The 27528-nt window shown below is 37.6% G+C and overlaps 1 protein-coding gene and 1 long non-coding RNA gene across 2 annotated transcripts in view; both read left to right on the top strand.

The window, feature by feature from the left end:
• Positions 1–27528, top strand: part of ATRNL1 (attractin-like 1) — a 428818-nt gene that overhangs the window by 208205 nt on the left and 193085 nt on the right. The gene's annotated exons all lie outside the window — the stretch shown is intronic.
• Positions 352–15348, top strand: LOC106727523. Its single transcript, XR_001363747.1, has 3 exons — positions 352–363; positions 935–936; positions 15271–15348. It is a non-coding gene; the product is annotated as an uncharacterized LOC106727523 (long non-coding RNA).

The raw sequence follows: 27528 nt of genomic DNA, 5'->3' as shown, positions 1-27528 counted from the left end.
AGGGTCTTGCCCTGATGTGTGGCCCTTCATCTTTTTTTTTTTAAGTTGTTGGCATTCTAGAGACATAAAGGATGGTACACTCAATATCTTTATCTCATTTGCCCAAATATCTTCCCCACAAATGGAACTTTCTTCGTTACCATCTTGTAGAGAACCACCCCTAGGCTCCATACGTCAGTATTTGGGGTGTAATAGGGTTGGAGCTTCATGATCTCTGGGGCCATAATGGCTAGGGAGCCACAGAAGGTGCTCAATTTCTCATGTTATATTGTGTACTGAGGCCAACTCTGCTACTTTGATGGTCGTATCATTGACTATGAGTATGTTCTCTGGCTTCAGGTCCCTATGTACTATGCTCTTCCGGTGACAATACTATTCCACTGATAGTACCTGGAGGAACATGGCTCCGGCCTCCTCCTTGGTCATGGGCTGTAAGAAGTCTAATAAGTGTCCTCTGATTGCGTGTTCCATGAGCAAATACACTTTGTCCTCGGTGGTAATGACTTCATATAACTTTGTGATGTTTGGGCAACTTAAACACTTAACTCAATGTACTTCTTGAAAACCTTCAAAGGAGTCCTTCAAATTCACAATTTTCACAGCCATGTCTGTGCTGGTCAAAGTTGCCAAGCCAACCTTACTTCCGCAAAGGATCCCTTGTTGGGGGAGATGGCCATGTGTATGTCCTCTTTGGAGAAGTGTCTATTCACTTTGCATACTTTTTAATTGAATTATTTGTCCTTCTCTTGTTGAGTTGTATGAGTTCTTTGTATATTTTAGAAATAACCCTTTATTGGATGTCTCATTGGCAAGTATGTTCTCCCATACTCAAGGGTTCCCTTTTGAGGATGGTTTCTTTTGCTGTACAGAAGCTTTTTTAGTCTGATGCGGTCCCATTTATTTATTTTTTTCTTTGTTTCTCTGGCCAAAGGAGATGTATTGGCAAAAATTCTACTATGTGAGATGTTTGTGATTTTACTGCCTATGTTTTCTTCTAGAATTTTTATAGTTTTACAACTTACATTTAAGTCTTTTGTCCATTTTGAGTTTATTCTTGTGTCTGGTGTAAGTTAGTGGTCTAGTTTCATTTTTTTTGGCATATGTCTGTCCAATTTTCCCAGCACCATTTATTGAAGAGACTGTCTTTACTCCTATATAAGCTCTTGCCTCCTTAGTCAAATATTAATTGACCATAATGGTGTGGGTTGAGTTCTGGGGTCTCTGTTCTGTTCCATTGTTATCTGAGCATCCTTATAACCATTATTTTGAACTCTGATAATTGCTTGCTCCCATTTCATTTAGTTCTTTTTCTGGAGATTTTACTTTTATTTGGGGATTGTTTCTTTGTTGTCCCATTTTAGCTCTCTCTTTGTATTTGTTTCTGTGTGTTAGATAGGACTGCTATGACTCCTTCCAGTCTTTGTGGGGTGGCCTTAAGTCGTAAGTGCCCTGTGGAACACAGTGGTAAAGCCTCCGTCATCTCCTGAGATGGATGCTCTAAGAATGTCCCTTCTGTGGGTTATATGACCCTCCTGTTGTACTTGGGAACTGATTTTTGTTGTCCTGTTTGTGGGTGGGATTGACTTTCACCCAACAGAAATGAGCTTAGCACGATGGAGCCAGTTGGAAATAGGAGTCCAAACCCAATTCTGATGAGGGTGACACAGGCCATCAGACCTTGAGAGGGGAGCGAGCTGCTCGCCTTTTACCTCATTGGTGCCCTATCAGTGACCCTGAGGGGAGGCTCTGAGGGGGTTGCTTCAGATGACCCAGTTCTGAGTTGTGCCCCTTTTTTCCCATGAGGCCACACCAGCAGGGATGTGTCTGTGGAGCTAGGCGGAAGAGAACAAGCCTGCCCCTCCTCTTGGGGTGGTTCTTGCCCTTGGGAAGGGAGAGAGAGCTGCTCACCTCCTTTTTCTGCAGTGCACTGCTAGAGGCCCAGATGGGGTGCTCCGAGTAAGTCAGGTTCACTGTTGCACCCCCTCCCCCCAGTGGACATGAGATTAGCAGGGTGGGTCCAGCAGAACCTGGGAATGCAAATCCAATCTGCCCTTTGATTGGGGTGGCGTGGGTCCTTAGCCCTTAAGAGGGGAGGTAGTTGCTCTCCTAGCTCCACACCTTCTAGGTCCTCCCGAAGGGAGGCTCCAAGGGAGAAGCAACAGATTTCAGAGTTCTGTGTTGTGACCCCTTTACCCTGTGAGGCTGCACCTGCAGGAAGGTGCAGGTGGGGTTTAGAGGAATAGATCAAGGCTGCCCTCTCCACTTAGGGTGTGCCGGCTCTGGGAGGGAAGAGAGCCTAGCTCAGCCGTGGGCAAACTACGGCCCGGGGGCCGGATCCGGCCCATTTGAAATGAATAAAACTAAAAAAAAAAAAAGACCGTACCCTTTTATGTAATGATGTTTACTTTGAATTTATATTAGTTCACACAAACACTCCATCCATGCTTTTGTTCCGGCCCTCCGGTCCAGTTTAAGAACCCATTGTGGCCCTCGAGTCAAAAAGTTTGCCCACCCCTGGCCTAGCTTGTCTCCCCTTTCAATCTCTGCAGCTCACTGGCAGAGGCCCTGATGGGGACCTCCAAGAGGGTGGCTCCAGTTGTCCCAGTTCTGATTTGCAATTCCTCCCCCTTAGGTTCTGTGCTTGGCTGGTAGTGCCAGCAGGTTTTGGGAATGCAAATCCAGGCCGACCTTTATTGGGGGGGGGGTGGTGCAGATCCTCGGCCGGTTAGTTAGCCGCTCACATTCTAGCTTGGTGGCACCCCACCAGAGATCATGAAGGGAGGCTTACAAGGGTATGCCTCCCCCTAGCCTGCTGCCTGATGCCCTGACCTGGGCGCCTTCCTAACCTGTGGGAGGGGGGAAGATTGTCTCTTGGTCCCAAGCCACTCAGTTCAGTCTTCATTATATTATCATATAACTAGAGGCCCGGTGCACAGATTCGTGCAGTGGTGGGGGCGTGGCCTGTGGTGAATTGGCCTGCTGTGGGAGCACCGCTCATCCTGGTCAGCCAGGCGGCTGTGGAACCGCCCGCTGAGCAGTTGCTCCTGCTGCAGGAGCCAGCTACTCATCCCAGTTAGTGGAGTGACGCGTGTCTTAGCGACTGGTCAACTGGTTGTTCTGGTTGTTCTGCTGTTTGGTCGCTGGGCTTTTTTATATATATAGATGGTATGGTTTAAAAAATATGTTCATTAGCGATAGTAAATCCTATAGGAGTTTTAAAAGAAGAGTTCAATGGCATATCATTAGGAAAGCTTTTGGGAGGAGATGAGAACTAAGCATTAATGAATGTAAAATATTTGAATTGATTTGGATATCAAAATAGATTTGCTGAAATCCACTTCCTTCATGATTAAGATCCCTTCAAAACTGGATAGGACCATGCGTTGTCTCGCTCTGAAGGTACCTTTAGCACAGTAACCCGTATATTATTCTCATGTAGTCAAACCAGTTTATTTGGAATCCTTGCACCCACCTTGGCTATCTGACAGCTCTCTCTGCATGGTGCATCCCGTTTCCCCACAACTCCCACCGTCCCTGAGTTTGATTCTGGAGTATCTGCTCCACTATACAGTACTCCCATGTACAGGCAGCCCTCCTACCATAGCATCCTTCCCTGGTTTCCGTTCTCATGGAGCTTACCTTCCTGTACCTTTACCAATGTTCCCCCTCCGAAGGGATGACTTACGTCCTTAACAGCTTCTGTGGGTCATTGCTGTAGCACTTGCTGACTCCCTGAGTGAATCTACAGTAAGCCTCACAGTCCGCAATGGGCTGTGCTTTCCACGGCACACATATCCTGAACTGTGTTCTGTGGCAGGAGCAGCTTCCCCATGGCAAGGCATGGCAGAGTACGGCAGTGACCATCACGCTGTTTTAAATCCCACATGTCATTTACTGAGCTATTAGATGTGAATAATTATAATTTATGAGGATAATATATAGGTTTTTGCTAATTTCTATTTCTAATTTACTATGAGTAATGCATCTATGCAAAAAATGTTTTTGTTCAAGATAGTGACTCATTATTTTGCTTATTAATTTTTATGTCCTGTCACCGTGTATAAATTAAGCATTCAGCTTTGAAACAATTTCATGTTTTGCAGTAAAAAAAAAATTCCGACATAAAATAGTTGTGCATTTTTCAAGTTAGTCTATTTTCGTCTCCAAGGTTTATAATTACTTTTCAATATATGACAATTATCATACAAATAAATTGATGTAAAATTTTGTTCTCTTCATGTTTTAAGGTTTATTTTTAGATGTAGAAAATAATCAGATATTTTGTTTCCCTTCCACTAAAACCAGAATCCAAATGATGTGTAGGTATTTCCTTTTACTGTTTGACCTCACTATAATTGTATCTATTGGTGAAGTCTACAGGATCAAGGTCACCTTGCTCTATGTCAAACTACTGCACTTTTAAAAAGTGTTCCTGTATTTAAAAATATATGTTATAAGGCTTTAAATTCTGAGTTCTTGTTTATTTAATTTTAATGTCATAGCTAAATTGCTTCAGCTTGGAAACATTATCCAAGCAATGTTATGTGTACTTGGTCATTTGGCTACTGAATCCGAAGACCAGATGGGAAAACATCTCCTGGTTTCTCATTAATCCAGAGAATGCAGCTTTAGAAGCAGTATGTTTGCTGTGGGGGCCAGCATTAAAATCAGAGTTATCAAGAAGCTAAAGACTGCTGATTGGGGTGGGGGCAAGGGTTTGGGAGAGGGATTAAGGCATTATTTCTATTAGAAATATATTACAGTCAGACGTTTTTAAAACTGTGACAATATTTAAAGATCTCTTGGTAAAAAACTACTTTTCGTAGTGGAAAGTGAGGCACAAAGAAAATAAGTGACTTACCCAAGAGCAGCCAGCCAGTTAATAATTAACCAAGTTTGAAACTCCATCTTATTACTCTCAGCCAGTATCCTTTGGGCCTTTAAGAATACACAAACACACCTTTGCATTTATATGTATCAATATTTGTGGAAGAAATATACAAAACACTCTTAACGTTGTTACCTTTGAACTAAAAGATGAGTTCTTAATATAATTTTTAAAACTTTAAATGTATAAAATGCATGTATTCATAATTTTATATGAATAAAAGAAACTTTAGGACATGTAACCAAGATTTCTAATTAAATACTTTCATTTCTCACTTTAAGTCTTTAATTGGGACTACTGAGTCAAATTCTATGGCACTGTTTGGCTAGTCTATATAGATGTTAGCTATGTTTTGAGAAACGTATACAGCAGTAATTTTACCTCCAGGTACATTGCCAATGTGAAATCAACTATATTTTTTAATGTATTTTTTTATTTATTTCAGAGAGGAAGGGAGAGGGAGAGAGATAGAAACATCAATGATGAGAGAGAATCATTGATCGGCTGCCTCCCGCATGCCTGCTCCCCCAGCCCCCACCCCCGCCCCAGTGGGGATCAAGCCCGCAACCAAGGCATGTGCCCTGACCAGGAATCGGTATATTGGATGATATGAGTAATTAATAAAGTTTATTTATATTCAATTCATTTTGTACCATACTTGACTAGTTTATTGTTGCTTTTTATTTTTAGTGTGTATTGTATTATTCACAGCTTTCTTAATTCCCATTTATTGAGAGTTAGGAATTAAGTTGGAAATTAATCGTTGTCTTTAGAAATCTATATTTCTACATTTCTACATATCTATAATTCAGCAGTTAAAATATAATAGAAACGTATTATTTGGAGCTACCTTCAAAGCGTATTGGCAAAACACATAAAGAAACCAGCCTCACTGCTATATAGCCGTGCCCATGTTTTCCTCCTGAAAAGATGAGTAGATTTGAGCCATCTAATACAGTAGCCACTAGTCATATATGGCTATTTAATTTTTAATCAATTTAAATTAAATACAGTAAAAAATCCTGTTCCTTAATCACACTAGCTCATGTAAAGTGCTCAATAGCCACATGTTTTTAGTACCTATTGTGTTGAATAGCACAAATATAGAATATTTCCTTCACCACAGAAAGTTCTAGTGGACAGCCCTTATCTAGATTGGCCATGTACAGAAAAATAGTCTTTAACAAACATAATTAAAATGAAACACTACTACAAGACTTGAGGAACATTTGTGCTAACCTATTTAAAAATGTTTGTTATGTCATTGAAAGTCTGAATTTTAGTTTATTCTTATTGCTGGTAGAATATAATTGTCTATAGACTATATGATGTTTATAAGTGGGGATGCAAACACAGTTGAATTGGAGTATATTTAGGTATAGAAAATATTAGATTGTTTTTATTGAAGTCACACCACTATCTTATTTTTTTACAGCTGTAAAAAAATTTACCTTATGCCTTATCATAAGGTAAATGCTTGCTTTGTAACATGTATCACTTTTGTAACTGACATTCTGTGTTCAGGTTCATTGTGTTTCTGACATAGTCCCATCATTTTCTTTTCTTTAAATACATTTTTATTGCTTTCAGAGAGGAAGGGAGAGGGAGAGAGAGAGATAGAAACATCAATGATGAGACAGAATCATTGATTGGTTGCCTCCTGCATGTCCCCCACTCGGGATCAAGCCCTCAACCTGGGCATGTGCCCTGACCCAGAATGGAACCCTGACCTCCTGGTTTATAGGTCAATGCTCAACCACTGAACATCTCTTCTTGGTGAACTACAGTGACTTTACTTGACATAACACAAGTGCAAAAGTTTTCTACCAAAGCAGTACTTCATTCATAAAAATAGGCCAGAGACATTCTATCAGCACTAAATCATCTACATATTCACTGGAGCACAAAAATATTTCAGTGATACAGCATGTAAAATTGATATTCTAATAGGATGGTTTTGATTAAATGCCCTTTCTTCAGAAGCTTTGGTAAATTTTCAGGTATTTAATTCCCATATATAATTATGTTCTGAACTTCATGTATACAGTGTTATGTTTTTCAACTGAATTCTCAGCTGACTTTAAAAACAGAACAAGAAGTGTTATTACTTAGAGGTGTTTTTAACAGTCCTCCAATTTCATAACTTGTCATTTCCCTTTCTTTGATTTAGAGATGTGTTATACTCCTGAAAGTTTTCATGTGTGATATATGCAAAAAAAAAAAAATAGAATGATTTGAGAGGGATTATACTAACATGGTTAAGAACTCAGACTCTGAAACCAGACAGACAGTCTGGGTTCTTAATTTTAGCTCTGCCCCTTACTTGCTTTTAACTTTGTGCATGTTACCCTCGCACCATCTCAGTTTCTCCATCTTTAAAAATGGGAATAATATTGATCTATGGAGAGTAAAGCCTCATAGGGTTGTTATGAAGATTAAGGCCTCATGTGTGTAAAGTGCTTAAAATTGTGAATATCATATAGTATATTTCATGTGTCTGCTATCATTATTGCAATTGAAAGAAAATGAAAAGACATTCGCTCCAATCATGGAGCATAGTTCATTCTGATCGTTGTTATTTCAGTTTTCCTACAGTGAAAAAGAATGCAGTGGATTATTTAGCCATTATTTGATATTTTCTGTTGTATTTTTATGTTTCTATATGAAATTGCCCTGGAATGCTTCACAATATATTAGGTATTGGAAATGTAATAATAATTTGCCTGAGTACTGTCTCTATTACCTGAGACTCTAAACCCATCCTACCTAGGGAAAACAAATTACTGTCTTAACTACTAAGCAAGTAGTCTCTTGAAAATTATTCCATTTTGTGGGTGCCTCATATGGTATTCTTTAAGCATGTAATGGTTAATTCTTTTCTGTTTCTCACCTTGATTATAGGGTAAGACTTTGTTTTGACTGTAAAAGAATGTCCTTTGTTTCTTTTTTTTTTCAGTTTTATTGAGAAATATTGACATAATCACTATATAAGTTTAAGGTATACAACATAATGATTTAATTTACATATCTTGTGAAATGATTACCACAATAGGTTTATAACATTTCACCAGCTCATATAGATGGAATAAAAAGAAAAGAAAAAAATTCTCATGATGAGAACTCTTAGAATCTTCTCAACAAATTTCCTATGTATGATACAGCAATGTGAACCATGGTCACCATGTAGAACATTACAGCCCTAGTAATTATTTACTTTACAACTGGGAGTTTGACCATCTTCCTTCAATTACCCTTCCCCCATTCCCAGTTCTGGTAGACCACAAATCTCATCTCTTCGTCTGTGTTTAGTGGGGCTTTGGGGAGAGTAGGGCGATTCCACATATAAGTGAGGCCATATAGTATTTGTCTTTCTCTGAGTAATTTCACTTAGGATAATGCCTTCAAGGTCCATCCATGTTGTCACAAGTGGTAGGGTTTCCTGTTTACTTTTGTTTTGTTGTGTGTGTTTTTTACGGTTGAATAATATTGCAGTGTGTGTGTGTGTGTATACAATGGGTAAGCAATGTGCCCAGGTTGCACAGCTGGAAATCTGCAGAGCTGGGATTGTACTTGAGGTTGACTCCAAAAGCCCATTTCCTTTCCAACTTGTTATGTTCCTTTGGAAAGAACAAACTGATTTTAGAAATTACTTATAGAAGCATCTCTGATTCTAGATTTGTCATTTCCTGTATTGGATCTTAAATTGCAGCGTTTTAGAGAATAATCTATAAAAAGTAAAGCATATTTGGACTGGTACAAAGAACATGATTAAAAGGATAAAAATAATTCCAAGCAATAGTATTAATTTAAGCAAATTTAAGCTGAACATTGAGAAGTTAAGAATTTAAGCTTCTTAGATTTTCAAAGCAATGATTTTATTTTAGAAAACATTCATTTTATGTAAGACACTGATTACTAAAAAAAAAAAAAAAGAAAAAAGTAGTCATTTATTGTTAATGTCCCTAACTTACTGAATTAGTTACATTGGCTTTTTTTGTATTTATTAAATTATTTTTGACCCAAAGTTCCTACTCATTTGAGAAAGAAAAAAAGGAAGAATGAAAAAGAAAAACCCTTTCTGAATAGTCACACTTGTTGAAGTTTTATGTTCATTTTAAAATGAAGTGCTCTTTTGTGTTCATTTTCAATGAAGTGGTCTTACTTGTCCAGTGGCCTTATTTGTTTCAGCAACTTAGTTTATTGACAAATTCTGCCACTTCTCACTTTATTCTCATTTCCAATCCAGTTAGTATTTTATTTTACTCATTTTGAGAATAACCTAAGAGGTTACCCGGAAATTTGTGTCCCTTGTTTACTAGTGTTGAGGAAAGCACGCGGCTGTTGAAGTGTTAGGGGGCATTGGAGAGGGAAAGCCTAGCAGGTATTTGAGATGGCACCCATGGGGTCAGAGCTTAGAATACTTACTTGAGACAGTAGTTTCAAACCTGGGTGACATTACACCCACCTTAGAAGGAAATAAAGAAAAGAACTCACCAGCCTTAAGGTTGACTTAGATTTATTTATTTTTTATTCTCTTACCTATATATGTCTGTATACATATGTATATATTAAAGTAGACATAATAAATTCCTATCCTTATAAAGCTATGAAACCAAGGTTAAAATATCTTTAATATTTTGAATAAAATCAAAACTTTAAAATCCCATTGAAAAATTTGAAGACCTTCTGGGCTCCTCATCTCCCTATCCCAGTCTATCTATTTCTTAGGGTTTGAATATAATGCTACCTCTTCCAAGAAGTGTTTTATTATCATCCTAAATATAATAAATGATCCCTCTCCCCCAAACCTTCATGAAAATTACACATCTTTCTCTCCTGGTACTTATCATATAATATTTTATTGGTATGTCATTACCCTATCAATCATAGTTTCCTTGAGGAAAAGAACCATATAACTTAATGAGTTATATTGTTAGGCTATATATCTATATATGAATATTTTGTATGTTGCATTGTTTATATCATTCAACTAGTACTCTGAAAATCTGATTTTATACCAATCATTGGGTAATGTCTAGAAAAACAGAATTAAATACAGTTTCTGCAATAAAGGGGTTTAGGTCTTTTAGAGAAAAAGACAAATGAGCCAATAATGACAATACTATTCACAATGAGCTCAGGATAGGTTTAATTCACTAATGAAAACTTAACAATGGTGAGATTTCCAATTTCCTCCCTAACTTGCGTAAAGCTAATTAAATTAAGAACTCAACACCAGGCACTTAAAAACTGAGACACTTAAAATTAAGGGATGCATAACCCACATTAGGAAACATCATATATCTCATGCCTTTCTTTTTCTTTCCTCCAACTTAGACCTCAACTTTTGGTTCTAGAGATTGGGATTGAGGTTTACAGGTTTGTGGAATGAACTCCTTTTGAACTATTGTCAGATGCTTTATTCCCTGTTTTCACCTGCACATTCAGGTCTACTTCAGGTGCCTTTGAACTTACTTTCTCCTACAGTGACCTAAGCACTAATTTTTGCTTCTTTCTCATGCCATTTATTATTATGAGTTCACATCTGAGGTGGGTGAGTGGGAAGAGATCAACCAAAGGACTTGGACACAGATAATAGTGTGGTGAAGGCCAGGGCAGGGCCTGTAGGGGCCTGCTAGAGGGGTCGGGGGGAAATAAAGGAACATATGTAATACTTCCAACAATAATGATTTTAAAAAAAATACAGACAACACAACTCTTCTAAGCATTAAAGAGGATTATGAGATTGAAACTTTCCCTCAAATCATTTAAGATCTACTACAAATATAGAACATAATAGGTGCAATGATTTATTCATTCGCTCTAACACATTTTTGTGGGCTTTTGTATACTAAAGTTTAAATATAGCAATGAACAATAGAGAAATTTCCAGCTCTCATAGAATTTATATTCTGATGTATGATAGAAGTATACACGTAATGCCAAGTGTTCATTTATAACTTAGTTTTAAATTTTTGTAATGAATTTTTCTCAGATAATATTTATAAGGGGATTTATTTTATAAGAACATCTTTAAATAATTTATATTAAATTAAAAAATGATAATGTTAATGGCGCAGTAGAATCTAACAACTCCTGGAAAAATGTATGCCAAGATTCAAGTAGACATGTATATGACATTTATCTTGTTATTGAGGGAATAGTGGGAGCCAGAACACTGTTGGCCCCGTGAGCATCTTGGGAATTTTAGAAGCAGAAGCAATTACAGTAATAGCAGCTATGCAAAGGTTGCTGGACTGCAGTACATTAACATGGGAGTCTCAGTGGCCGCAGCATTTTCTAGGAAACAGTGATAGAGGTGATGTGATGGTAGGAGAGACCCTTCATATGCACCAGTGATTTTTAAGTCAAATTAAGATCAAGAACTATATGCAACCAAGTACTAGCTAAGATGAAAGTAAACTGAATGAATATAACCAGTGTCAATATTTGTGACAGACTTTGTTTTCCAGTGATGATCACAATGTCTCCTATTTCACATGATCTATGCTGACTTCAGAAATCCAATAAAGCATGGCAATTAAAATACCTGAACATTTGGTGTGAACCAAAGACAATGCACTGTTCATTAGTTTCTGATTGAAAATGTGATTTTCTGTTCTGGGCCATATTATTTATTTGCTTAAGATAACGGACTCTTTAGGAGCTTCTGTCTTGCCTTAAGTTCTTGTTTGCCTGGAAATGCTAACGGTGAAGGTCCTTTTAACAGATGTTCCTCTAGACATACTAACGTCCCAGGTTCACTGCTCATTTTATTCACCAGAGCTCTTTTTATTACAGCAAATAAGAGTGGGAAAATGCAAAAAGGACTTCTACTCCAATCCCTACTGTGGTTATACACCTGGCTACCTGTCAGTCATGCTGTCATAGCTCGCATTTGTCAAGTGCTCACTCTGTGCCAGTCAGTCTTTTAAGTGCTGTACGTATGTTAGTCAATTTAATTCTCATAACAACCTCTTGAGACAGGTTCTTACCCCGCCCCCTCCTACGGAGGAGGAAAGCCTGGCACAGAAGAGTTAAGTAACTGGCCTAAGGTAAAAAGCTGGTAAGCTAATAAGCAATGAGTCAGGATCCAGGGATCCCAGGCTGTCTCCAGAGCCTGCCCCCTTGGCGATGTTATAAGCAAAAGGAAATTCTAAAACTGGAGTAGTTGCTCCAAAGTAACTTGGGGTAAAGTTTAGCAAACCATCTTTTTGGAAGGAAAAAAGATTCTTGAAGGAAAAGTAATTTCAGTGATTATTAACCAATAACAAAATTTTAACAGTGCATTTAATTATAGTTTCCTAAGGATAATTTTTAACTCAGATGGAATTTACTCTAGCATGTGAAACCACCCGCAGTGACAATAAGGAAAGGTTGGTGTGATGTATCATTGTTGCAAACATGAAAGAAAGCAAGTTTTCCAAGTAATCATGGCTGGAACAATAAATCGTTTTAAAAATATTATACATTTTGTTAAGGATAGAACACAGGTTGACTTAGTCAAGAAGATCATAAAAAATATTTCTGAAGAAGTGTATATATTTTTTAATAATAGCTTGGCTCGACAGTTTATGCAAGTTTCAGTAAAATTATGTACTCACTTAAATAATCCTACTTATGCAGTTTCACTGTGCAGATAAGGAAAGAATGGCAGGTTAATTATCTGTGACCTAGGGTGAGAGATGGAGATCTGTCTTTTTCTCTATGTGTATACTTACACTTACCTCTAGTTAGTAAGCACAAGAATGAGAATACAACTCCGAGTGTCCTATATTACAATGTGCCAGTATGGCCTGGCCGGTGTGGCTCAGCACTAGAACGTGCACCCAGAAACTAATCATTGGCATATCATTTCCTGGTCAGGACACATGCCCAGGCTGCGGGCTTGATCCCTAGTAGGGGTCATCCAGGAGGCAGCCAATCCCTGATGTTCCTCTCTCGTCCATGTTTCTATCTCTCTATGGCTCTCCCTTTCTCTAGAAAAAATCAATAAAAACATATTTTTTAAGCACCAGTATGTATCATGTCAAATATATTTTTAAAAAGAAAGGTGCTAGGAAGTGTCAATGTAGCTTCCTCAGTTGGAATAAATGTGCACTCTAATGGGAGAGAACGGGGGAGGCTCTGTATGCTTGGGGACAGAGAGAGCACGGGAAATCTCAGCTCCAGCCTCTCAGTATTTCTGTGAACCTAAAACTAAAAAACAAAGTCTTAAAAGAAGAAAGGTGAAGAAAAGGCAAGCTTAAGTCAAGGGGCGAGGAGCATATGGAGAAGGGGGGAGAATGAAGATAAAGGATAGCGGTGGAGAATTAGGGGAAAAGGCAAAGGCAGATTAGCAGAGGGGGATGTCAGGTAACTCACAGCGCCTGCTAAATGGAGGTCCCCACATGGAACCTCCATGTTCAATATGTGTAAATACTGAACCCATTTCTGGCTTTACATTTTTTTCTTCTGTATCTATGGTAATTCCAGTTAAAGAAAATAGAAACAAAAAGTAAATGAATGGTTATAGTTCATCTCACATAACTTACATATTGGACAGATTAAGAACCTATAATAAAAAACAGTGCTATTCATTGAAGTACCATGCTGAGGATTTCTATACGTATTGTCTCAGTTGTTTCTCATAATAGGTAGGAAACGGATGGTAGTAAGGTTCAGCAACTAGCCCAAGGTCACCCAACAAGTAGCAGGGTTGGTATTCGACCCAAGCAGTCTGACTACAGAGCTCACCTTCTTAATTACCGCTGTGTGCTGTCGCACTCCGTCGGAGAGAGGCTGCCTTTGTATTGGGTTGCTGAATTGCACCATGTTGAGCGTTTGTGTTGGTCGACTCCAACTCAGCAGTTGCCATGTCATAGGCAGCTAAGGGGAGCTTGACAAATTGCATAGATCTTTTTCCTACTCTTTCCTCCTACCTCACTCTCACCCATCCCCATATAGTGAGTGTATGCATTCTTTAAAAAATACTTTCATGTTATTTTAATTCTTACCCACCAACTCCGTGGAGGACCACAGCTCTCCTAACTATTTTGTGTTATTTAAGGAAAAAGGTGGCATGTAAAAGAAATGTAGGTATTTCTGGCCTCAGGGAGGCTTGCCATAAATCAGTCCTGAAATGTAACATGTAAGAGTGAAGGATTCATGATCAAATAAGGCGTGAACTTTGTGTGAAGCCTTTGGTTGTTGTAATAATATTTTTAGACTGTCTAAGACTCTTAACACTGGTTCTTACTCCAGCTGGGAAAATTAAAGTCTCTTGGGTTTCCTCTGTGTTCTCTTTGATAAATTAAACACAGGACTTATGTTCCAGCTGCACAACTTACTAGTAATCAGTGTGTAACTGTTGGCCAGTTACTTGATGATTCCGTGTCTCTGTTTCCTACTCTGTTAAACATACTTTACATATTATTGTGAGAATTAGATGAGTGACTACTCATAAACTACATAGAAATATGCCTATGCTACAGGAAGTGCTCAATTATAGTAATAGATATCATGGTGAAGATGATTATTATGTGATAGGAGTTGCTAATTCCCTACCCTTCTGTTTTTATGCCTCCACCAGTGGAAATCCCCCACTGACAGAGCAAAATAGTTGGCAGCTGATAACTCCCAACAGCTTTAGACTTCTAAGTCACACTGTTTCTTAAAAAATCTATAGAATAGGAGCTACATTTTTCTTTAACTTTCACGATAGGGGCACTATTAGAAATGAGATTAAAAGCACAGAATCTGGAATAAAATTACTGGAATTTGAATCCTAACTCTGCCTATTGCTGGAGTTACTTATCCTCTCAGGAGACACAGTATCTTTTTCTGTAAAAAAAAAAAAAAGTTGAAGGGATGATCATAGTCATTTTCTCATAGGGTTATTATTAGGTGCATATTACTTAGTGTTTGTAAATAATTGAACAACATTTTAAATGTACTTTATCAACATGCATTATTCCATGTTAAAACATCTTTTCTATCATTTGACTCTGACCGAGAAGACAAAGCCAAAGAAAGACACTGTCGCTTATGTAATTACTATTTATGACAAAAGAAGCTTTTTCTAATATTGAATTTATTATTGCATAACCTCTCTGAGACTCAATTTCGTTATCTATATGGAAATTATAATTTCTAACCTCTGCACCTGCAGGGTTTTTGTGACGATACTCTGACGTATTGAGTATGAATGTGCTTTCTGTATTGAAAGGAATTATACAAGGAAGCAAGGTGTAGGGAGAAAAACAGGTGTAGGGATAGCATGTTTTTGCATCCCAGTACGTTAAAAATGTTGTAATTTATTTACTCTTTTAATCTCACAACAACCCCACCAACTACATCATTTACCAATGAAAGTATTTGACTAAGATCATGTAGTGAATAAGCTATAACATTGGAAAAGTCAACCCACATTTACCTCCAAAACACCAAGAGTGCAAATAATTATAATCCAGATAGATCCTAGGGAATTGTAGAACCTAGCAACCAAATTTCTCGTTTGATACTTGTATAAACATCAATATTCTGATAATATTTATTATAAATTTTATAATTGATAAGCATCTAAATACAGACATAGCATATAAGTCCTACCTAAGAAAATTTTCATTGATCATTATGTGTCTTGGTCCACTTAGATTCTGAGATATTTATCTAGATATTTGATACATACAATTTTGTCTAATAATGTGTTATAAGCTTTTCTAGGAATAATATCAGTGTACTGTTCATGATAATTGTTTTCCTATTTAGATATTATATATGTATATTAATTATTACATAGTAGCTTAATTGAAAGGAAACTTTTTAAAGAAACCTGGTAATTTCTATAAAAAATATTGTTGTTTTTAATTTAAACTTCCTACTACTTGGCAGTATATTGTTTCCTTCATATATTTTATATAATATTTACATACTAATGTTTCCAAGAAAATAATTTATCTTGGGCCCTCTGAAATAATTGCATTTTTAGAATATGTTATAAGATGAAACACAGCAGGGAATGCTTTTTTGTTTTTCTAGTCACCCACTGTGAGGATTTTGTGGTGTGTGTGTGTGTGTATGTGTGTGTGTAATGTATTGCAAGTAAACATTTAAAAAAATTTACAGCTTTTGTTTTTGATTTTTCTCCAAATTTTTTTATATCTCCAAGGTGTTTGTTCAATTCTGTTGGGCAAGGATATTTATATAAGAAACTAGAGGCCCAGTGCATGGATTCGTGCATGGTCCTACGCCCTCTCGCAAATCTGGTTCCCCTCGGGGGATGTAGCAGTGTGCCAAGTGCCGCGCTGCTAGCACTCATCCCGGCCTGCTGTGCCTGCTGTTGCCGTGGAGTTGGGAGAGGCTCCTGCCCCCGCAACTGCACTCGCCAGCCCTGAGCCAGGCTTCTGGCTGAGGGGCGCTTCCCCTGTGGGAGCACACTGACCACCAGGGGGCAGCTCCTGCGTTGAGCGTCTGCCCCCTGGTGGTCAGTGCATGTCATAGCGACTGGCTGACCCGTTGTTCAGTTGTTCGGTAGTAATGGTCGCTTAGGCTTTTATATATATAGATAATATCAATAGGTGTTCATCCAAATAGAGTTGAGTGTTGTTCATAATTAAGTATAATTTAACTTAAACATGAGCTTCTGAGTAAAACTTCTCAGAAAAATTATACTGTGCACTATATCAGTGACCTTGGGTTAATTATCTAACCTCCTTGAATCTTAGTTTCCTCATCTGCACAATATAGAATGACAGTGTGTTCATGACAGAGTGGTTAAGATGCCATGTGTACAAGTGGCGAGTCTATAATGGTACTTAACAAATGTTAGTCTTCTTCCTCATTTTCCCTAGTAATTTTATTTGCCTTATAGCTGCTTGCAAAATACAGCATATCCCACAATAATACTTATTTTGCAATATTTTTCAATGAGTAGCTGTCAATAGGCAGAACTAACTACTTGGAGTACATTAGTGATCCCCACTCATCGATCTGTGGATGGATACTGGTCTGTGGCTATCTTTTCACTCCACAACTAGAAAAATAATGATAATAAAGTTATTCATAAAGCTAAATTAATTCCAGTGAAATATTATCTTTCTAATTGTGTTGTGATTAAGATATCCCTTATGGAGTTACAGTGAAATAGTGATATTTTGGGTTTTTAAAAATATCCTTTCAGAGCAATATAAAGATGTAACTCCTCTGTTGGTGACCCAGATTTCTTTTATATATCAACTCTGACACCACTACCTATGTGACCTAGAGCACCTTATCTAACCTCTCTCTGCATCGTTTTCTCATCTGCTCAATACAAACACCGCTAGGAATTACCTCATGGGTTATTATCAAAATAAAAATAGCTAATAAATCAAGATTCTTGGTAAAATTCTGGAACATAGTAAGCATTCCATAAGTAGCCAAAATTACTTTCATCATCACTGGTCCATGAACCCATAATGCTGGACACTCTATACATTTAGATAATTGTCTTCTGCCATAGTCACTTCTAAAGGAAGGAAAGCTTATATTTGCATATGATATAATACCTTTAACCCAGAGATAGTCTTTGTAGACATATGAGATTGTTATTGAATGTGAAAGCATTTTACAAAATATCCCTGTTTTCAGCAATACGTTTAATATTGTCATTGAACACCATCCATATATAATTTGGTGATTTTTTAAAAGCCTATTTAAAAAATAAATATATTAAACTAGGCTTTTGATGCTTTAAGCCCCCCCCCAAACCAATGTGTGCCTATATTATATTTGGCATTTTATTTCATTATCAACCTTTTTCTTCTTTAGATTTTAGCATTTCTTAAAGCAGTGTTTTTACATACCAATTACACAATGATGAAGGCCTACATAGTTTTATTGCAAATAAAAATAAATGATTGGCAAATATGAGGTGTAATTTTTCACTTTTTTCTTATTGAGTTCCTCTATATAGTTTATTTCAGAAGTTTGGGAAAATTAGAGCAGTGTTTATAATTCACTCTTTCTGCTAATCTTGTAAGGCATCACAAGGAGAAAAAACAATAATTAGATAACTTTTTTGCATAACTTTAATTTGCATAGCATTTGTTCTGTTTTCTCAGGAGGAAGTGCTATTGTGTTAATCTTGAATTATTAATGCCATGCCATGCCATGGAAATGAAACCTGCGACCACATGTTTGAATATTGAAGACAAAGAGAATATACAGTACAGCACGCACGCGGTTCCTTTACAGCGAAAGATATTGCTCCCTCACAGGCTTTAGGATTCTAGTCTGACCCTTTCTTGAGACATGTCCATTTCAAAAACTCAGTCACAGTTTCTAACTATGAAAGCTTTGCCCTTTGTCCTCACAAAAGAATGGGGGGAGGCAGGGTTTGTCAGGAGCCAACTCTATTAATCTGCAGTTTTTATAGTGATAACACAATTATATTTCTGATATGTAAGGTTGGACTGGCAGAAACTCTTATTTACCTTTTATCCCTAGTACCCAGTATGATGCTTGTATGATGCATTAGCAGATGCTAAATGAGCATTTGTAAAATGAATAATAATCAAGCCAACTGACAAACCCAGCACAGACCAAATATGCAATTCTTTTTAAGGTCACTTTCAAGTGAGTCTTCTAATTCAAGTTCCACACTCCTAGGCTTGATATCCAAATTATCTTCTTCCAGTTTTTAGTGGACATTTTACAGAATTGATTGGAATGTAAGTTATCCAAGCACCTTACTGGGTGATGAATATAAAATACTGAACTTCACCAATGAAGCATCTTTGATTTGTAACATTCTGAGACTCTTCCCTAGAATGGAATAAAATAATATAATTGACATTACTAATTCCTGAACAATTAAAATACTATTGCCCAGCCGGCATGGCTCAGTGATTGAGCATCGACCTATGAACTAGGAGATCTCAGTTCATTTCCAGGTCAGGGCACGTGCCTGGGTTGTGGGCTCAATCCCCAGTGTGGGGCGTGCAGGAGGCAACCAATCAATGATTCTCTCCCATCATTGGTGTTTCTATCTCTCTGTCCCTCTCCATTCCTCTCTGAAAATAAGAAAAATATTTTTTTAAAAGAAAGAAAACACTATTCCCCTCAACTACAGCAGAGCAAAGTTTTGACTATTAACAGGTAGCTGAACTCTGGTTAATGATGTGTGAAGCTGACAGGTGTCTGATGGGACCTTAGTGCTCTAAGGATCTCATTGCAACCAGAACCATTCTTCCATTACTAGACTCTGGAAGCAGGAGTTCAGGAATGATTGTCAGTACGCAAGACAGTGTAGAAACTTTTCCAATAAATTGCCATATGGCGCTGACAGTGTGCAAGTTGCAGCCAGGAGCCGTGAACCCTAGGCACGTGTCATACTAGATATGTTACAGGTGAAGGTCATGTTTATGAGCCAATGGGCCCTGGAAGGCTTTACTTGACAACAGATATTAGATTGTTAAAGCACTTTTTTAAAATAGCCCCATAAGAAATTCACAGAATAGTTTTTTAAACCTAGGTTATAAAATCAAATAGTAGTTGTAGAAAAGGTTGATGTTTTAGAAAAGAACAGTTTGACTCAATATTCAGTGTATGCCTAATGCTCAGGCCATTATCAGTTAACCCATAGATGTAATCTGTGAGTAAAGCAGAGATTTTGTGTTTTCGTGACCTCGATTAAATGCAGTGTATCTCTTCATATATATGCATTATTGCTTCCAAGTTGTCATATTCATAGCAAAGCCATTGAAATTTGATACATTTCAAATTAGTTGGATTTTTTCTATGTAATAGAGTAAAAAGGGAAGGTTTTTATTCAAACAAGAGTATATCGTCAACCATTGCTTTTATGATATATAGCAATACCTTTGTGACTATTTAAATAGCGGAGAGGTAACTTCTTATTTCAAAATATTTTACACATATTTCTTTCTTAATATTTATTATGGGAATAAGTTAAACTGGACTTAAATTTAGGTTATTACCAATGCCATAATAGCTATAAATGCCTCAGTATTTCAAATGTTGGCTGAGATTTATTTAGCAAATCTGTTGGACTAGAAAAATCAATTTATCCAATGGCTAGTTTATAGTTTTCAATAGAATATTGGTTTTTACCTTTTTAAAAAAATGCTTCAGTAGTCTTGGTCAGCACCAAATTACTCATTAGCCTAAATGTAAAATAAATACAGGAAAGCTTGGTACCTTTTAAAAAAATTTTTTTTTCTTAATCCTCACCTGAGGATATTTTTCCATTGATTTTTTAGAGAGAGTGAAAGGGAGAGGGAGAGACAGAAAGCAAGAAACATCAATGTGAGAGAGACACAGCGATTGGTTGCCTCCCACATGCGCCTGACCAGGGCCAGGGACAGCCTGCAAACGAGGTCCACGTCCTTGACCAGAATCGAACCCAGGACCCTTCAGTCTGCAGGCCAATACTGTATCACTGAGCCAAACTGGCAAGGGTGGTATTGGTATCTTCGATGGGGGGAGGCAGATAGGGCCTCAGCCTTGCAAGCTTTTATCCTCCTGTTTCCCCAACCCCATATCTCTACCACCAAACTAATTTCATAAAAAGACACTTGCCTGGAATATATAACACGCAAATTAAATGACTGAAAAACTAATTATACGTCCAAAAACAGTCATAATACTGGTTTTTGATCTATACTTTTTTCTTATATTAGTCATTTCCTTTCCTAAAATAATGAGAAATGAGTTGATTAAATATTTCCAGCCATCTAGTGGTAACACAATAATAGTTGAAGAATGAATGTCACAACAGGTTTTTCCAAAATCCCTAAAAGGCTGGAACTGCATCTCATTCTTCTTCGTAGCCCAGCACGTAGACAGTGCAGGCCTTTAGTAGATGTCCCACTAATAGTTCTTAAATCACTCTTCCAGTTTTAAACGTGCAAAGGCTTATCATCTTATAGTTTTTCTCTGATTATACCCATCTCTTCCCAGAATGTTCTTGTTTTCTATTAACTAGAGCAGTGATGGCGAACCTATGACACGCGTGTCAGAGGTGACACGTGAACTCATTTTTTTGGTTGATTTTTCTTTGTTAAACGGCATTTAAATATATAAAATAAATATCAAAAATATAAATCTTTGTTTTACTATGGTTGCAAAGATAAAAAAAATTCTATATGTGACACGGCACCAGAGTTAAGTTAGGGTTTTTCAAAATGCTGACACGCCGAGCTCGAAAGGTTCGCCATCACTGAACTAGAGCATAAAGGAACTTTATTTCTGTGTCTGAGGAAGTTGCCAGGTAACATGATAATGGCCACCCCACCTCACTGCCTTTATTATTCAGCATCAAAGCCAAGAGCCCTGTGACCAATCAGCACAACCTGCCTTGGCTACTCTTTACACTTACTTGCCTTGATCCCAGTTAACGAAACAAACTGTGTCAGTCTTCTTGTTTGGTGTTATGAGTAGACTGATGCCCACTAATGCTTGTAAGATATTGTTCCTGTTATATGAGAAGTATGTGTCCTCAAAGGGATAGAATGGTGAATATTAAAGAACTAGTTGTATTCTGTCATGCAATGGGAATTTGTACTTTACAACACAAGCATATCATATGTTTTTTAATTAATGAAAAAATTTTAGTGCTCTAGGTATAGAATTATAATCAAGTTTTATGAATGTATCTATGATGGGGTATATTGTATTATATGCTCCTTTGAAATTTCCTTTGAGTTAGAGGTCTTTGCTTTAATACCATCTTAATGGTTCTTATGACTAAGAAGACAAAGCCTGCGTTTGACTGTGTCATTGCTGCTATCCTGTACTTGGCCGTCCTTTTTGTTGTAAATTAAAATAGATGAAGGCTGTCGAGCCAAGTCAATGAAAGAAGCTAATTTAATGTGATATAATTGATGAACTCGAAATTGTCCCACTTTTCCTTTTGAAACCCACTGAGTAGAGCTTAAGAGTATTTTGATGTATGCTCTTGTTACATTGATATTGAGCAATTCATTGCAGTGATAGAGGATCAGGAATTAACTTTTTATGGATGTTTCCATATTTGTTGTATATGTGGATGCAAAAACAGAGAAATGGACCCAGCTTAAATATACTACCAGAGTGAACATTATAAAAGATGGAAGAAAGAGAGGGAGGGAGAGAGGGAGGAAGGGAGGGAGGGAAGGAGGGAAGATATATAGAGATTACTAAGTTAATATTATTTCATTTATTTAAATGTGATGAAGACAAGCTACTCTAAAAGGGAGGAACATTAAGTACAAATTTTTCAAATAAAATACTGGACTTATGTCACGTGAATCGTGAGTTTGGGTGCATCTGAATGCCCTTGAAGTAGAATAGAGGCCAGAGCTGACAAGAGCAGAGATGGTGCGGACATCTCAGCATGAGGAGCCGCCTGGCATATGGCGTGCTGATAGAGGTCAGTGGAACCTGAAGGATGCTATAGGTCCTGGTGTCCAGAAGCAATGTTAGAAGGCAAAAAAGAGCAGCTACCCAGAAATGGCCATTGCCAGCCCTGTGCTGTCCAGTGCTTTTTCCTTTAGGTTATGTCAGAAAGACCTTCGGCAGCACACATCCACAGAACTGTGTTTTCTGCTCCCATGAGCTGTGGACGCTAGCTAACACGGAGGAACAAGAAAAAAAATTAAGACTTTTTCAGATAATATTCTCACTCCTTTTACTGTTTGGCAGAAGTGCCAGGGGCTACACTGAGGCTGCTAATCATTGCATCTGGCAGCTGGCTCACAGAAGTTGCCTTGAGATAGAGGAGCTCCGCTTTTAGCATGAGGTTAAGCAGTAGTGTTCTCGTGTTACACAGACGCAGGAACACTCAGAAAGTGACAACTTACAAAAGTAAAATTTCAGCCGAAAACACAAACATTACACAGCTGCCCAATGTGAATAGAACTGCAAATCTAAGCCACAGTCTCATCTGGGCAGTGTCTGCTTTCTTTTGGTTGTTGTTTGCTTGTTAGTATTTTTGTTTTTTTGAAATGAGGAATGATAATGGCACTAAATCACGTGGGCAACAAGAAAAGTCCTTTAGGGAAAGGGCCATCCAGTGCTCCTTACAGGCTGCGAAGTACATCTCATAGGCAGTTGTCAGCTGAAACCTACTGAAAGTTTAGATTCCTCTTTGTGAGAAATGATTATCAGAAGAGAGCCAAGGCTTTCTATTAAATTCCTAGGTTAGCAGGAGTACAAGACAAATTCTGACCCCAAAAAATTAAAGGGCCAATAAAATTAAAATGATCATGGAGTAAAATAAATTCTTAAGAAATGGAAGCCTGTTCCCTGGCTATGTTCGAAAACTTGGGTGCATGAGTTCAATATAGCAGGTAAAAGTGTTGCTAATACCAGGGAAGGTCAATATCAAGAGGAATAAGAAGCACTTTGATTGAGTCACATGGGCTGTTAAAGGGCAGAGATAAAAATCAGGGGCAGGGTGTGTCCACTGCTGTCCCAGCTCTTCCTTGAGCATCTGTACCTTTGTGCAGTTTGGGTTCTTTAATCACCTCCACGGTTATCTCTTCTCACGATTGGTCAACTGCGCAACCTTTGAATATTTGTGTTTATCATGTTATAGAGGAAAATCATATGATGATGTCAGTAGATACAGAAAATTGTACATATTTATGATTTAAAAAATAATCTTAGCAAACTGGGAATACAAAGAAATTTCCTTTAACAGATAAAAGGTATCTACAGAAGTAATGTGCGCCCGCGCGCGCGTGCACACACATACCCCCCAAACAAACAAACAAAAAAAACTGCATTCTTTTCTGTCTAATCCCTGTGGTCTGACTAAGTAACTTAGAGGAGTAAAATAGTGAATGTATTCTACTCTACAAGTTTTGGGGGGTTCGTCCTTAAAGCATGGCAAAAATTTTAAACTACATGCATATTTCACTAACCAATATGATGTGATATCTTTTACAATTTTAAAGCAAGGAGCTAACCAATAACCGATGGTGGAGGACAGATTTAACTTTAAATGAAGCTTAAGACAAAATTCAGTAAGTTCAACAAAATGAAAAGGTATCACTGGTCTGAGAAGTAACAGGCAGCATATTTCTTCCTTTGATCTAATTGTCTATCCCTGTCAGAAATATGGTGCTGCCTCAATTACTCTAGCCCAGTGGTCAGCAAACTGCGGCTCGTGAGCCACATGTGGCTCTTTGGCCCCTTGAGTGTGGCTCTTCCACAAAATACCACGTGCGGGCGCGCACGTACAGTGTGATTGAAACTTTGTGGCCCATGCACAGAAGTCGGTATTTTGTGGAAGAGTCACACTCAAGGGGCCAAAGAGCCACATGTGGCTCGCGAGCCGCAGTTTGCTGACCACTGGGCTAGAGTAATTGAGGTAGCACCATATTTCTGACAGGGATAGACAATTAGATCAAAGGAAGAAATATGCTGCCTGTTACTTCTCAGACCAGTGATACCTTTTCATTTTGTTGAACTTACTGAATTTTGTCTTAAGCTTCATTTAAAGTTAAATCTGTCCTCCACCATCGGTTATTGGTTAGCTCCTTGCTTTAAAATTGTAAAAGATATCACATCATATTGGTTAGTGAAATATGCATGTACTTTAATATTTTTGCCATGCTTTAAGGACGAACCCCCCAAAACTTGTAGAGTAGAATACATTCACTATTTTACTCCTCTAAGTTACTTAGACCACAGGTATTAGACAGAAAAGAAGGTAGTTTTTTTTGTTTGTTTGTTTGTTTGGGGGGTATGTGTGTGCGCGCGCGCACGTGCGCACATTGTCTCTGGTTTCTTTCTGAATAATTTTGGCAACTTTTTCAGGCTTGAGTGTTTTGAGTAATAGCGCATTGTTTATTGACACACATGGTCAGATTTAGGATCAGTCAGTGGAGGGAGAGAGTTCATTTCCCACTGATTTTTATAGCACTTGTATCACTTCAGCCTCAGGTCCTCCCATTTAGCTATTGTATCAGTGTTCTAGGGCTGCTGTGACAAATTGCTCAACTAGCTTGTAACACACACAGTCCTTCCCTATAGTTCTGGAGGTCCCAGTCCAAAGTCAGTTTTACAGGACTGAAAGCAAGGTGTCAGGGCACACCCCCTCCAGCGATTCCAGGAGAGAGTCCATTGTTCTTGCTTTTCCTGTTCCTTGCATTCCTTGGCTTCTGGTCCCTTCCTCCATCTTCAAAGCCTGGAGTGTCGCATCTTGCTATAGTAGTAACACCCCCTTTGCCTTCTGCCTCTGCCTCCTTCTTATTAAAGACACTGTGGCTACATGAGGGTTTATCTGGATAATCCAGGATAATCTCCCCATCTCAGAATTCTCAATGTGGTCATGTCTACAAAACCCCTTTGCCATATCTGTAATAACAAAAGTGTAATATGCAAATCGACCTGCTGAAGCCGGGGCTGTGAGGACTGAGGCAGTCAGGGCTGCGAAGACCTACTCTTGCATGAATTTCGTGCATCAGGCCTCTAGTTAATAATAATAATAACTTTCATAGGTTCTAGGGATTAGACCTGGATGTTGGAAGGGGGGCATATTATTCAGCCCATTACAGAAGTTATCTGACCAAATCACAAAATACACCTTCTCTGCCGTATCTCTAATTTTATCCATAAATTAATTTAGCACTAAAAATGTCCTCACATTTTTAGACCTACTTCAAAATTCTGACATAGAAATATTAAGTGAAGACATCTGATTTGTATCACACTGACCACCAGATGGCAAAATTAGTCACTGTATTGTTAATCCTGATCTAAACTAATTTTGCAGCCTAAATAGTTCAGTATGCCAATTTGAAGTCAGTTACAGTGCCATGCAGTTTTAGATTCTTGGACTTCTAGACTTTTATCATTCTAGATCATTTCTGATGGAAATGACTGCACACAATCATATTTTTTAACTTGTCCTTCAAGCTACCTTAATGGCCACTGAGACAGGTAACTACTTTAGCTCTAACCACACAATTAAGCATGTTTCCATTTAACAAAAGATTCTTCAAATGAGATATTCACTAGCTTTTAGAGAAACAGTTTCTAAGGTTCCTAAATATTATTATGAGTTTATATATAAATAATTAGAATTAAGATTTAAAAATGACAACTATTATTTCTTAATTGTTTAATTGACTATTATCTTAACTGTGATTATTTATACAGAATTTCTCCTAGAACTTGCTTCATTCATACTTTTATCTCAGGCAAGTACTAATCCTTGCCACTTTTATCCTGTAGTATCATGTAATATATAATATAAGTAATAGGCACAAATAAGCCAACTTTCTAAAATAACAGAAGTTATTACTTTATTCCTTTATAGTTCTTGTTTTCTAAATCATATACTCTTATAGTGACAGTTCAACCAATTCAGAGGCATCAAAATAATCCTATATAATAAAAGGCTAATATGCAAATTGTCCCCTCGAACGGGAGTTCAAAGGGGAGTTCGACCAGTGGGCGGGGCTGGCTGGCCAACTGCCCTCGGCCCCTCCCTCTGCTTAGCCAGGCTCGATCAACCCAATGGGGGCAGGCTGGCCGGACCCCCCCTGGACACGAATTTGTGCACTGGGCCTCTAGTAACTAATATTCCCCTTCTTTCTTTGTTATAGAAACTCCTATAGAAAAGTTGGGGAAAATATAAATTTAAAATAATTAAAATTCATGTTCTAAAGATAAAACTTTTTTTTTATTTCTTCTCAGACATAATGATATAGGACTAGATGTAGATATAGATAATGTAAATATAGGTATATAATTGGTATCATTTTTTACAGTGATTTTTTATCTTTTGCACTTAAAGCAAATTATTAAATTAATTTTATTGGCTCTCCCCCATTCCATCTCTCTTTATCCCCAAACCCAAAGTAAACATCATTCCAAATTTTATTTTTATCATATATGTAATTTATACATAATATATATGTGTATATAGTTCTGATTTTTCATGTAAAGTTATGTTCTTGACATTTTCTAATGTCATTAAAAACCCTTTGAAAACATAATTTTAATGGTTATGTAATATTTTACCTTTTTGATATTGCAGTATGTTTAACAAATTGTCTCCAATTTTTCACTATTGTGAACTATGTACTTTGGCAGGACTTAATAAATCTTGCTTGTATCTCTGATTATTTCATTAATATAGAGTCATAAAGTGAAATTACTAAGTCAGAGGATATGTAAAAACCCTTTGAAAACATAATTTTAATGGTTATGTAATATTTTACCTTTTTGATATTGCAGTATGTTTAACAAATTGTCTCCAATTTTTCACTATTGTGAACTATGTACTTTGGCAAGACTTTATAAATCTTGCTTGTATCTCTGATTATTTCATTAATATAGAGTCATAAAGTGGAATTACTAAGTCAGAGGATATGTGCACTTTAAAAAATATTTATTTCAGAGAGGAAGGGGGGAGGGAGGGAGATAGAGAGAGAGAGAGAGACAGGCATTAATGATAATGAGAGAGAATCATTGATTGGCTGCCTACTGCACACCCCACTCTGGAGATGTGCCCACAACCCAAGCATGTGCCCTGATCAGGAATCGAACCATGACCTCTGGGTGATATGTGCACTTTTATTTTTTTAATTGATTTCAGAGAGGAAGGGAGAGGGAGAGAGAGAGAGAAACATCAATGATGAGAGAGAATCATTGATTGGCTGCCT

The sequence above is a fragment of the Myotis brandtii genome, unplaced genomic scaffold, assembly GCF_000412655.1.
Source record: "Myotis brandtii unplaced genomic scaffold, ASM41265v1 scaffold441, whole genome shotgun sequence".
Classification (NCBI taxonomy): domain Eukaryota; kingdom Metazoa; phylum Chordata; class Mammalia; order Chiroptera; family Vespertilionidae; genus Myotis; species Myotis brandtii.
The sequence above is the reverse complement of the archived record's forward strand: the minus strand, read 5'-3'. Positions and strand labels throughout refer to the sequence as shown.